The 13,854-nt window shown below is 45.0% G+C and overlaps 1 pseudogene; it reads right to left on the bottom strand.

Moving 5' to 3' along the window:
* Window positions 1–227: 227 nt before the first annotated feature.
* The window catches only part of LOC141191714 (translation factor GUF1, mitochondrial-like), a 69,601-nt pseudogene continuing 55,974 nt past the window's right edge, over window positions 228–13,854 (bottom strand).

Genomic DNA, 13,854 nt, shown 5'->3' with positions numbered 1-13,854 from the left:
TTGTAGATTCCCAGATGATTGGGAATAGTTGCTTGAAGATGTAAGACCCCGGTCAGGTGATCGCTGTTATTAACTCCTTTTGCCTAAAAAAAATACAAATAAAATCTGCAGTCACTTTTGATCATTTTTGGTCACAGCTTCGAGCCTTAGTCTTTCTTCTCTAATTCTATCCAGTAATGGAGATTACAATGATAGCATACACGGTACCATCTAGAGCCACAATACATTTATATGGAAAGGAGTTCTAGAATAGCAGAAAATGGCTGTAATGTCACAGAAACAATCACATTAAATAGGATCTGTCACTTGTCATAAATCTAGAACATTTATTTGGTGTAAATGCCGCTGTTCTTCTGGATCTGGGATTGGTTTTATTCCCTTTTCCATCTGCCACTCCACTCCTCTTACTTATATATTCATCTTCTCCCTTTAGCTAAGTGGTAGTGATACAAAACTCCTCTACATGGGGGTCTTTTTAACCCCTTAATGACCGGAGCATTTTCCAGTTTTGCATTTTCATTTTTTGCTCCCCTTCTTCCCAGACCCATAGCCTTTTTATTTTTAGGTCAATATTGCCATGTGAGGGCTTATTTTTTGCGGGACAAGTTGTACTTTTAAACGCCATCACTGGTTTTACCATATCATGTACTGGAGAACAGGGAAAAAATTCCAAGCGCGGTGAAATTGCAAAAGAAATGCAATTCCACGGTTGTTTTTTTTTACCACGTTCACTGAATGCTATAACTGACCTGCAATTATGATTCTCCAGGTCATTACGAGTTTGTAGACACCAAACATGTATAGGTTCTTTTCTATTTAAGTGGTGAAAAAAAATCCAAAGTTTGCTAAAAATGGCGCCATTTTCCGAGACCCGTAGAGTCTCCATTTTTCGGGATCTGGGGCCAAGTGAGGGCTTATTTTTTGCGTGTCGAGCTGATCGCCCGTTATTTCATTTTATTTCAATGTTGTGACGACCAAAAAACATAATTCTGGCGTTTAGAATTTTCTCGTTACGCCGTTTACCGATCGGATTAATTCTTTTTTTTATATTGATAGAATGGGCGATTCTGAACGCAGCAATACCAAATATGTGTATGTGTTTTTTCTTTATTATTATTTTATTTTGAATGGGGCGAAAGGGGGCGATTTAAACTGTTATATATTGTTTTACCTTTTTAATAATTTTAAAAACATGTTTTCCCACTTTCTGCATGCGTCAATAGTCTCCACAGGAGACCAGAAGCTGCAGTTACCTGATCGGCTCGGCTTCAGAAAGGCGATGAGCAGATTGCCTCTATGTAGCAGAAATGCTCATGTGCTATGAGCGCCAACCACTAGGTGGCGCTCATAGCAAGCAAGACATGACAACCACAGGGGTCTGCTGCAGACCCCGGGTTGCCATGCCCACGCATCGGTAACCCGCGATCACGTGACAGGTCACCGATGGGTGGGGCTAATGCCGCTGTCAGAGATTGACAGCGGCATTTAAGTGGTTAACAGCTGCGGGTGGATCGCAATTCCACCAACGGCTGTTGCAGCCACATGTCAGCTGTAAGAATCAGCCGACATGTGCCTGGTTCAGTGCGGGCTCAGCGCCGGAGCCAGTGCTGAACCGGGGGTGATGGCCTGGGGCGTACTAATACGCCCCTGGCCAGTAAGGGGTTAAAGACCACTCTGAGTTGGCTAAAAAGACTACTTTACACAAGGCGTAAAGTGCCATATCTTAGAAACGAAGGGGCACAGGAAAGAAAAACAAAATGACGCAGATTCATGAGAACGGAAAAAATTACACATTTATGTCAAGTGACAGCTTCTCTACAAAGGAAGTTGTTCAACAGAAAAAGTCTTAATGTCCTTAAAATAAAAACTGCTGAAACTTCCTGTAACACGGCTGGGTGTGGACCCACTGCTCCTGGGGCCGGGCTTACCCTGGAGTGGCGTGACTAAGCAACTAACTGGTTTTCACTAGAGCCTCTGGTGGCGAGGATAGTCTCGGCCGCAGGTAGTCACCAGGTACCACTCCTGATCTCTGCAGGACAAAGCAGGGTTAAATTCCTGCAGAGACCGGCCACGCCCCCTAAGGCCAAATGGAAAACACCATGCTGTTGCAGCTGTGCAGAGGAGAGCGGCAAGAGGCAAACCTCAGCGAGCCGACCTGATGGGAGGAGACGCCGAACGCTGACGATGGAGAGTAGGACGACGCTGAGGAGGCACGTGAGTTACTGCTGTGACAGCACCCCCCTTACGCCCCACTGTTCTTTAGGCCAACCCGACGGAGAAACTGCTCAAAAATCGCAGGGGGGAGAACGATGTTGTCGGCAGGCTCCCAAGACCTTTCCTCAGGACCGAAACCCCTCCAATCAACTAGACAGGCAGGTGTGGAAAAATGCTGCATAGTGAAAATGGTTTAAAAAGTAGAAGTGTCTATTTTTATCAATTAACAAAATACAAAGTGAATGAACACAATACATCATCAAAGCATCAATTCTTCTGGATGCACTTACACAGTTTTGAAGGAACTCGACAGGGAGATTGTTCCGAACATCTTGGAGATCTAACCTCAGATCCTATGTAGGCTTTCACAAAATCTTCTGTCTCTTCATGTAATCCCAGACAAACTTGATGTTGAGATCAGGGCTCTGTGGGGACAGATCATCACTTCCAGGACTCCTTTTTCTTCTTTATGCCATTTACAGTTCTTAATGACATTGGCTGTATATTTGTGGTCGTTTTGCTGCTGCAGAATAATGTTGGAGGCAATCAGACGCCTCCCTGATGGAATTGTATGATGGAGTCCTTAATGCTGAAAAATACAGGCAGATAATTAGCCATCAATCCTGACTAAATCCCTAACTCCATTTGCTAAATTGCATGGACCATCCACTGTGCTTCACTTGGCAATCAACCTCTGCCTTAACGAGACGCGCGTTCCAACAGTGCAGAGCAAATTCACACCACCTCCATACTGCGCAGCACAGCAACCAGGCAGTCTTCAAATTAATATGCCTTGAAGATCGCAGTCATACAGCTGAAGAGTGGTGGACAGCTCTCCAGGCTCAGTTTCAGCAATAGCTGTCTCCGCTGAACCTGGAGCCAGGGAAGGCCATGTACGATAATGGTGCCAACCTGTTTGCGGCTCTACGCCAAGGCGAACCCACACACGTGCTTTGCATGGCTCACGTCCTCAACCTGGTGGTACAGCGATTTCTCCGCCACTATCCCGGCCTGGATGAGCTGCTTCAGAAAGTCCGGAGGCTGTGTGCTCACTTCCACCGTTCGCACCCCTCATGTCATCGACTTGCATTGATACAGAGGTCTTTCTCCATGACAGTTAACAGGTTGATAGTGATGTGCCAACGCGGTGGAATTCCACTCTGCACGTGTTGCAGCGACTGTGGCAGCAGCAACGAGCCCTGACGCAGTATGTCATGTCGTATAGCCTGTGCCAACGCAGTACGGACGTGGGGCATATCACGTTTACGGAGTGGGAACAGATTAAGGACCTCTGCACCCTTCTGCACAGTTTTGAAATGGCTATTATTAACCCCTTTACCCCCCAGGGTGGTTTGCACGTTAATGACCAGGCCAATGTTTACAATTCTGACCACTGTCACTTTAGGAGGTAATTACTCTGAAACGCTGATTATGAGATTGTTTTTTCGTGACATATTGTACTTCATGATAGTGGTAAAATTTCTTCAATATCACTTGCGTTTATTTGTGAAAAAATTGGAAATTTGCCGAAAAGTTTGAAAATTTCACAATTTTCAAAATTTTAATTTTTATTCCGTTAAATCAGAGAGATATGTCACACAAAATAGTTAATAAATAACATTTCCCATATGTCTAATTTACATCAGCACAATTTTGGAACCAAAATTTTTTTTATTAGTGCGCTATAAGGGTTAAAAGTTGATCAGCGATTTCTAATTTTTCCAACAAAATTTACAAAACCTTTTTTTTTAGGGACCACATCACATTTGAAGTGACTTTGAGGGGCCTTTATGACAGAAAATACCCAAAAATGACACCATTCTAAAAGCTGCACCCCTCAAGGTGCTCAAAACCACATTCAAAAAGTTTATTAACCCTTCACGTGCTTCACAGGAATTTTTGGAATGGGGAAGAAAAAAATGAACATTTAACTTTTTTCACAAAAATGTTATTTTAGACCCCAATTTTTTTATTTTTGCAGGGGTAACAGGAAAAAATGGACCCCAAAATTTGTTGTGCAATTTCCCCTGAGTACGCAGATACCCCATACGTGGGGAAAAAATGCTGGGCGCACAGCATGGCTCAGAAGGGAAGGAGCGCCATTTGACTTTTTGAATGTAAAATTTGCTTGAATAATTAACGGACGCCATGTTGCGTTTGGAGAGCCCCTGATACGCCTAAACAGTGGAAACCCCCCACAAGTGACACCATTTCGGAAACTAGACCCCTCAAGAGTTTTATCAAGGGGTATGGTGTACATTTTGAACCCAAAGGTACGACAGAATTTGATAACATTAGGTCAACATATTAAATAAGTTGTCATTAGTCTTGAGCGCAAGTGCTCGCTACTTGAGTTTGCATCGAGTACTCGGGTATGCACCAAGTATCGCGGGTGCTCGAATGACATGCTCGAGTCCCCGCCCCGCATGTTTCACGGTTGTTAGACACCCAAAAAAAACATGCGGGGATCGCTCGTGCATGGCAGGCAATCCCAACAATGTTTTTTTTTGGCCACGAAGCATATGGGGCGGAGATTCAAGCATGTCACTCGAGCACCCGCGATACTCAGTGCATACCCGAGTACCCGATGCAAACTCAAGTAGAGAGCACTTGCGCTCAACACTGGTCGCCATATTATCTTTTTTTTTTTCTTTACTTTTGAAAAAAAAAAAACCATAGCCCCAACCCTAATACAACCCCAACCCTAACCCTAGCACATCCGTAACCCTAGAGTTTATTTTTTTACACCATTCCTCGTGCGGTATAAGTGATTAGACTACTTTATTCTTCGGGTCGGTGTGATTACAGCAATACCAGATTCATATTGGGTTTTTATGACTGACAGCGGTCACACACTAAAAGACGCTTATTTTGCAAAGACTGATTTTTGGGAGGCAGAATAAACAAAAAGCAACAATTCAGGAATTGTTTTTTTGCGTTTTTTTTTATGCCATTCCACGTGTGGTAAAATTGATAATGCAGCGTTATTCTTCAGGTCAGTGCAATTTTTATATAGTTTTTTTTATGTTTTGCCGCTTTTACACAATAAAAACGATTTTCTAGAAAAAATATTTTTTTGTGTCGCTTTATTCTGAGAGCTATAACTTTTTTTTTTTTTGGACAATGTTGCTGTGTGGTGGCTTGTTTTTTTGCGGGACAAGATGACTTTTTTAGCTGTACTATTTTTATTTACATTTGTCTTTTTGATCGCGTCTTATTCCATTTTTGTTTGGTGGTATGATGATAAAGCATTTTTTTTTTTTTTTTTACTGTGTTCACTAAAGGGGTTAACTAGTGGGACAGTTTTATAGGTCCGGTCGCGGCGATGCCAAATATGTGTACTTTTATTGGTTTATTTTTTTTTTCATAATAAATAAATATTATGGGTTCAATATATTTTTATTTTTTGGGGATTATTTTTTTCTTTTTTTATATTTTTACAATTTAAAAAAAAATGTTTTTTTTTCACTTTTCTACTTTTTTTTTAACTTTTACACATTGTCCCACTATGGGAGTTTCACTTTTTACAGCCTGATCGGCTGCATGGCATAGAGAGCAGCAGCTCTCTTTGTCATGCAGCCTGTCAGCGCTGCACACCGGTGAGACATTTGTCAAATGTGAACACTCCTGATTGGAACTCGATGTGCTGGGTTGGCTGTATTCGAAGAGGTTTTGGTCTTCTTTACAATAGTTCAACTCTAGTGAAATTAATTTTTTGGTGCAGATATTGTTCTCCACAAAAGGGGTACACAGACCTGATAAACTCAAAATTGGTATATAAAGCAGGCTACATCTCCGCTTAAAATTGTTTGGGACAGATATTGTTCTCCATACAGGGGGGGGGGGGGGAGTTGAGTAAGAGTAGTTCCGTGACCCTCAACTGTACTGTACGGTCGGGGCAAGAAGAGGAGGAGGGTGACTCTGAAGGTGAGGAATAGGATAGCACATGGGATGATGAGGTTGTCCATCCAACTTGGTGTGAACCCAGAGGCACGCAGCTGAGTAGCTCATCCGAGGAGATGGAGGAGGAAGACGAGAAGGTTACGTTGCGTCCTATGGCGCAGACACAAAGTAATGCAAACACGAGGAGCACTGCATCCTTTGCAACAACTGTGGCAGTGACCGGCAGCAGTCGCTGGTCTGCAGCTCGCAGGGGCGGCAAAGGTTGCCTAGTCTGGGCTTTTTTTTTTTTTGAGACCGCAAAGGATGAGCCAGATCGCGTTATCTGCAAAGTTTGCGATAAAAAACTCGGTAGAGGGAAAAAGTGCTAATAATTTGACTACTACATGCATGAACCTTCACATATGCACACATGTGTTACGCTGGTAATCTTACCGCGCTAAAATGCGGACCTCAACAACCATCAGCTGCCCCATCAACCGCATCAGCTGCTTCTTCCTCCTCCTCCTCTGTTACCGTGCCAAGTATTGTCACGCAGGTCTCCCACCGCAGAACTTCTAGTTCTGTACCCGCTCCAGTCAGGCTGAAAGAGAGCCTGTCAGCTGTATCACAAGCAGACATGCCTGCTGTGTTTGTTTCACTGAGCACACCACATTTCTCAATCCACCGTTACATCTGTACTTGCACCTCACTCACGGTCCAGCAGTTTGTCCGTTTCACCATACTCGGCCCTCTATCAGCACCACAGCCAGCCCTCAGTGCTGCATTTGTGGTCACGTAAAAGATTGTTTCCTCCCACACATGACAAAGCTAAGAGGTCGAACTCCACCATCTCCAAACTGTTGGCCACGCAAATGGTCGTGTCAGTCCCTAATTTTTTGAACTGTGAACACTGCTGTATGGCTGATTTTTTACTGAGGAGGTAACCGGAGAACCTGAAGGAAACCCCCACAAACACGGGGAGAACATACAAACTACTTGCAGATGTTGTCCTCTATCATCATGGAGTTAGCTCGTTGTGTAGGAGACCGACCACCACTGCTGTCTACCTTTTGACCATTGTGTTGAAGCTTGCAAGGTGTTATGGGTTTACCGTCACAGAGAGGAGCCAGAAGCGTCTGATTCCTCCCACTCCTGCAGTCATTAGAAGCCTTTCGCCTTCATATTAATCGGTGCAGGGGTTTATCTGCTCAGTTGTGAGCTCTTGGAAGCTTGCCGTGATTTAGGCTCTCAGCAGATTTGCTCCATGCATCTCCCCTACTGTGATAAAGCTGTACTCCAACACATCAGACTGTCGCCTACCATGGAAACCTTGAAAAGGAAGCTGAAGATCCACTTCTTCTGACAAGCGTACAATATGTGGTAACCCTCACTCCAGCGTACTTTTGCACAACCAGCTGTACCCTGACCTACTGTATCCTCAACCATCCCTTGCAGATTGTTTGTGCGCCCTCGCAGGCAGGGTCCTCTCTCCTCTTGTACCAGTCGGTGACCCCTTTTCACATGCAAAGCACCACGGAATAAATGTCACTGCAATAGTAATAATAAATATAGTATTTGCACTCTGGCATCAATTGACCCACTTTCCTGGTGTCTACACCCTTAATTTGATGTGTTTTGACAGCTTTTGGGCCAGAGTGAAGGTGTTGCATATGCTTTTTTTTTTTTGTCCCATCCCCCCCCATTGAGCAGTATGGTGTTCGGAAATGTTCGGCGAATGTCTAAATATTCTATGAACATTTCCGAACCGAACATTGAAATGTTCGCTCATCTCTACTTGTTAGCTAATTAAAAAAAAAAAAAAAGATTGCTCTCAGTAGGAAAAAACAAGATAATCTTATAGTTATGATACCTTTTAATGGCTAACAAAAATAATAAAATAATCAATGTTACAAAGCAAGCTTCTTAGGTCTCTTCCTCAGGCATGGTATAACAAAATATCTGAAGAAACACAAATATATGCACAAAAAAAAGACAGAGGTATGGCATAATAAATGGAGATTTAACTAAACAAACAAACTGAGCTTAGAGCTGATGACACTGCTGGACATATTCCAACACTGAAGGGAAGGAATCCTGATATATCTTTCATCTGCTGCACTACGTTTCCTTGCTTGACCATTGCATCTACAGCACTTAACGTTGCCCATTTCTTGGTGTCCTCGATGTTGAGAAATACAGGCAGATTCTTATCCACCATTCAGTACCATTACGGAGGTGTCTGACTGGTGCCAAAATCATTCTGCAGCCGGACAACAACGATACAGGCAATGTCATTAAGAAAATACAGAATGAAGTACATACTACAGTACAGCAAAAGAACAAGTCAACCGAACATGCAGTGTACAACTAGGAGGGACGATGCGCAAAGAAAATATTACGTATACCAAGTGCACTGCCATGAGATTGTACATTATGAAGGCCTGGGATCAAACAATTTTAATAATAAAAAAATAAAAATAAACTGCTCCCACTGGGGGCCCGGAAACAGAGAATGGGCCGGGGGTGAGACCCAGGAACAGTAAGAAGGGAAAAAATGCCGAACACTCCACCATACCACAAACTCTGCCACCAGATATGAGGATCGACACTCTCACCCTTCCACCAGCCCCAAAAGAGTGCAGGCAGTTAGGAGTGACCCAGAACCAAAAGGCAGGTTACAGGGTCCTCTGCGACAGGCTTCTCCATACTGTCATGTAGGAATCTAACCAACTTGGCCAGTAAGCCCAAGTCTCTGGACAGTGTCACAGAAGGTGGAGGAACGTCCCCCGGCCCTTGCGGCACATGAGGCATACATCCAGGAACTGGGGCTGGACCCTACTCATCCTGGCTGTGGTGTAATATGTGCAATGTAGGATACAGAGTTGAGCCGCTCTCTCGGAATAGCTAGGAATTAGTTTGTCTAAGCTGTAGGAAATGGAAGGGTAAAGAAGATTTCACTTCAGAACATGAAATGGGTCACCAGCCACATAGACCGGACCCAGGTAAACCGAGCCTGCCCTTTCCCATAAATGCCCTCACTCCAAATCTAATAATTCAATAAGAGTGCTGCTATGCCAGAGAGGGGTATGATTGTGAGAAAAAGGAGCCCAGAAAAGTTTCCATACCATGGTCTAGATTGATATAGCCTGCATGAAAATCAGTTATGTATTGAAGGGGCCCTCTAGAACAGGGATGTCAAACACACAGAGGGCCAAAATGAAAAACTTGGACAAAGTCGTGAGCCAATCAGTATACAGTATAATGTGCCCCACATAGTCCTCCATACAGGGTAATGGGCCCCACATAGGGGTGGCGGTTCTGGTGCCGCAAGCCAAATATAAATCACCCTGCGGGCCAGAGCTTTCCATGTATGCTCTTGGAGGAGCAAAAAAGTATGTGCAAAGGGTGTTTAATCTCTGAGTCATAGGGTCAAACAATGGCCACAAGGGCTCTCAGGAAGTCATCCCTGTTCCACCTACATATACAGGAAAGCTGAACAAACCAATAATGCGCAAAAGGATAATAATACGCCCAATAATACAGTCTAAGGTCCGATAAAGCCACCCCCTCACCCGAGCATATTACAGGAGCGGGCGATGGATCCCAGTTCTGTGACCCTGCAAAATGAATGAGGAAAAGATGGAGTTACGCTTATTGAAGGTATTGAAGTTCACATATATTGGGGATATAACCTGATGTGAGCCGCGACCGACAGGAGTAACTTCTCTTATCTCCTTACCTTAGCTTTTATAATCAACAAAAGAGCGAAGCTGTGTAGCGAATTCACCTAAATATGTAGATACTTGGACTCCTAGATAAGAGAACTTTGAAACCCATATTAAAGATAGGAGGGAGGCTTGTCTGGAGGTGACTTTCAGGTCTACAGGAAGACAAAAGACTTATCCCAGTTGATTTTTAGACCTGAGAAGAGGCCGCACTCATCAATCACATTCAGCGCTGCTGGTACTGACACGTTAGCACCTTGCAGGTACAGGAAAGTGCTGTCTGCGTAGAGACTAAGTTTGCTGTGTGTTGGGGCCTGGATAAACCCCTGAATCTCTGGGGTGGAGCGGATAAGGGCGGCCAGTGGCTCCACTACAGTCACATACAGCATTGGGGACAGCGGACATCCCTGCTGCGCGCCCTGGATCAGGGGGAAGCATATACGCACCACAGTGTCCGCGTATAGGAGCTTCTCCCATTTAGTAATCACTGGCCGAAAGCCCATCCAACGCTTGGTCGCCCAAAGAACAGACCATTCAATAGAGCTGAAGGCTTTATTGGCATCAAGTGAGACCATAACGTGTCCTCCTTAGAGAAAAATAAATAAAAACGCTGGAGGTTGAGGGTTGTCGACTTTCCTGGCACAATATCAGTTTGGTCACAATGAATAATTTGCCAAATATATGAACGCAGAGGAATTTCCAATACTTTATCTAGAATTTTTACATCAAACTGAAGTAATAAACAGGCCTGTATGAGGAATAAAGATTGGTAAAAATGATCAAACTCCGACAGAACATGTTTAGGGTCCCCTCTAGTTCTCCTCTCCTCGCCCCTAAGTGCCCTGATTACCATGGGGTCACAGTAATGATTTGCCATATAGGTAAGTAGTTTACCACATTTGTCCCCATTTAGTATTCCTGTCATACATAAAAGGACCATGTTGCTCATCATCTCTAAGCAGAGGGAGTGTAACAAGTAAGGCTGCCGGCCACTGGGACTTATGCTCCACAGGTACTGGAGCTCCTGTGATACCTCAGTCATCTTCTCATCCCTCACAGCAGGAGCCAGGATATCAGGAGCAAATGCTTCAAAAGTATCCCATACCTGTTGTATTATACGGTCCTCATTGTTATTTTAAAATAAAAAAAAGGAGAAGGAGAGAGACACAAGATGGATTTATATGTCACAGTGGCCTTGGAAATGGACCCTCCCAAGAGGGGAACAGGGAGAGGAGTAAGATCTGGGATGGAGTGACAGAGGTAATAATAGAAAATGACTGCAGCAAAGGCAGAGTCCGGCACCAGGGCAAGATCTATGTGGGAGAGGCAAGAAAACAGAAACCTGTCCAGAACCTCTGTAGCATTGGTGTCTCTGCCCCCTGATAGGCAGAGACGCCGTCCCCCTTACCGCCGCGCTCCCGGCCAGGCGTCTTCCGGCTCTCCAGCTGCTGCTGCCGGCGCGTGCAGCTTCCCGGGCACTGTGCTTAAGGCGCGCGCGCGCTCCCTCTTAAAGGGGCCGCACGCGCCGTCCTAAGGAGTCCCCGGCCAATGGCCGGAGGTCTTATCATATAAAAGGAACCTCCTCCAAAATGGAGGTGCCTGTGCAAGGTTGTAGCTCTGTGTTCTAAACTCTGCTTCAGCCCTCAGGTCCCGCTGGTAGCCTGACTACCAGTCCAGTCCGCCAGCCTGACTACCAGTCCAGTCCGCCAGCCTGACTACCAGTCCAGTCCGCCAGCCTGACTACCAGTCCAGTCCGCTAGCCTGACTACCAGTCCAGTCCGCCAGCCAAGTACACTCTCCAGCCCGACGGTCTGCCTACGGTCCAAACCCGCCAGTCTGTCTATGGGCCAGGCTTGCCTGCCTACCCGGAGAACGTACCAGTTACCTGCCGTGCCTACCAGCCAGCCTATCTGGATGCTCCTGCCAGTTACCTGTGGTGTCCGCCAGTCCGTCTACCCGTATCACCAGTCAGTTTGCCTGCCGTGCCCATCTGCTGTACCGGTCAGTCCCTGCCTTCTGACCCGTGGGAGTCACCTGCTCTCATACAAGGACTGGCCCAGAGTAGCACCTGGTCCCTCTGCTCGGTCCTATCCTGGTTCACGGAGTCGATTGAGCCGCCATGCGACCTTGGTCAGTCCAAGTTGATACCTAGTTACGTCCCTCTGGTCCCTCCTTGCACCGCAGCACAGAGGTTCCACCACCCGGATCCCTAACAACCTCCATATAGTGTGAACAGGTGCACGCTGCAATGACTGCATAACATAAAATAAGAAAGAACAGCAGCACTCTGTAAGGGCCAAGAGGTGGTGGTCAGGTTTTTTGTTTTCTTGCAGTTTACCATGGAGGTTTTGACTGCCTCCTTTTCTGACTCTGCACTCCACCCATCAACCCAAGGGTGCTTTTAATTAGTGTTGCTTTCTAACTGTCCACTTAAAATTGTAGGCTTATAGCCAAAGAGAGGCATGTTTAGGAAAATAGTTACCCATCATGCGGAGGTCACCTTGCCGTGGTTGAAACCAAATTGCCTGCTACGTGTCTCTGCTCCACTTGGCTCTTACATTAGTTTTGCTACATCTACCCCAAAATAGGGTGACATTTCCTATAATCTGCCGTCCTTGTATTATACGGGGTTATCTAGGACTTTGATAGATCAGGGGGCTTCTTACACTCGGTGATCCACTGTTTGCAGCTCACATGGCACCCAAAAGTGAACAGTGTATGGAGTCAGGATACCACATAGTGGCCATTCTCAGGTACTACAGCTCAGCTCCCATTGAAGTAAATAAGAGCAGAGCTGCAGAACCTGATAACAGTCTCTACACAGTGTACAGAGCTCAGGTCTTCCACCTCCGTATACTGTGTACACCCAGCTGCCGGGGGAGCGGCTGCGGACCTCCACCCATCCAAAAGATAAGTCATCAATATCTAAGTCTTTGACAACCCCTTTAACATATGGAGAATTTAAGATAACATATATAATGTGTTTGCAAAATTAATGTTTATGATATAATTTCCCAATGTCATCACCTCAAATTTTGTGATCCAATGGTCACTGACCTGACACAGCGACATGATCTTTCCAAGATAGTCATCTGGTGAGATAATTGTGCCCAAAATCATAGGTTCAAGATATTCCTTTACTACAGATTTGTCAGGAAATTCAGATGGATTTACAATAGTAATCTCCGATTCTCCATATTCCTAAAGAAATAATGTGGAAAATTAGATGGGATCATACAATTGGAGCTGATCTGCAGAACCCGGCAGTGACCAGTGACCAGCGTGCTAGAGTGGTGTGGATCCGCGCCGAACACCATCTGGCCACCGCTGCACACAGAAGATTGTTGGTGATGCCAGTTGTTGGGACTTCCACCGATCTGACATTGATGACCAGTGCTGGAATTAGGTCATTAATGTTACAGTAGCAGAAAACCACTTCAACTGCAAATACTGAACAAAAAATGTCAACATCTCAACATCAAAGTCCAATTTTACTGATTTTGTTTCCCCCAGAAATAATGAAACACCCTGATAGTTAGTTTTGGGGTATGGCACAACAAATCAGAGAGGCCCACAATACAGCGCAGAGTGGTTACGTATAAGGCATTACTGCTTCATGGAAGCCATAGACAGAAAGTACCTTAATCAGCTTTGGAGAGGACAACACAGCCTTCTATGGGACTGTAGAGGATGTCATTATGACAGATGCATTGTATTCCTGCTCCAGTCTCTGGTTAAACACCTCCATGTGTAAAAGCCCCAGGAAGCCCAACCTGTGCAGGACATGAACATTAGTTATAATTTATAGAGAGGCAAGTATACCGAAGGTGTCAATAAAATGGGCAACTACTTAGTGCTTGATAGGTATCCACCACTCTAATAGAAATTGGTCTGGAAAATACCAGTAACGCGGTGTCCATCATAATAGAGAAACACCACGCTATTTGCACTGCCTACTATACACAAGGCAGGTCGTAGACTGAACTACAAACCAGTTCAAGACCAGATCATTTCTGATCATCACCAGGCATAT

This window comes from Phyllobates terribilis, unplaced genomic scaffold (assembly GCF_046119375.1).
Source record: "Phyllobates terribilis strain yellow unplaced genomic scaffold, ASM4611937v1 Scaffold_51__1_contigs__length_9155689, whole genome shotgun sequence".
Taxonomy (NCBI): Eukaryota; Metazoa; Chordata; class Amphibia; order Anura; family Dendrobatidae; genus Phyllobates; species Phyllobates terribilis.
Note: the sequence above shows the minus strand (reverse complement) of the source record. Positions and strands in the feature narration are given on the sequence as shown.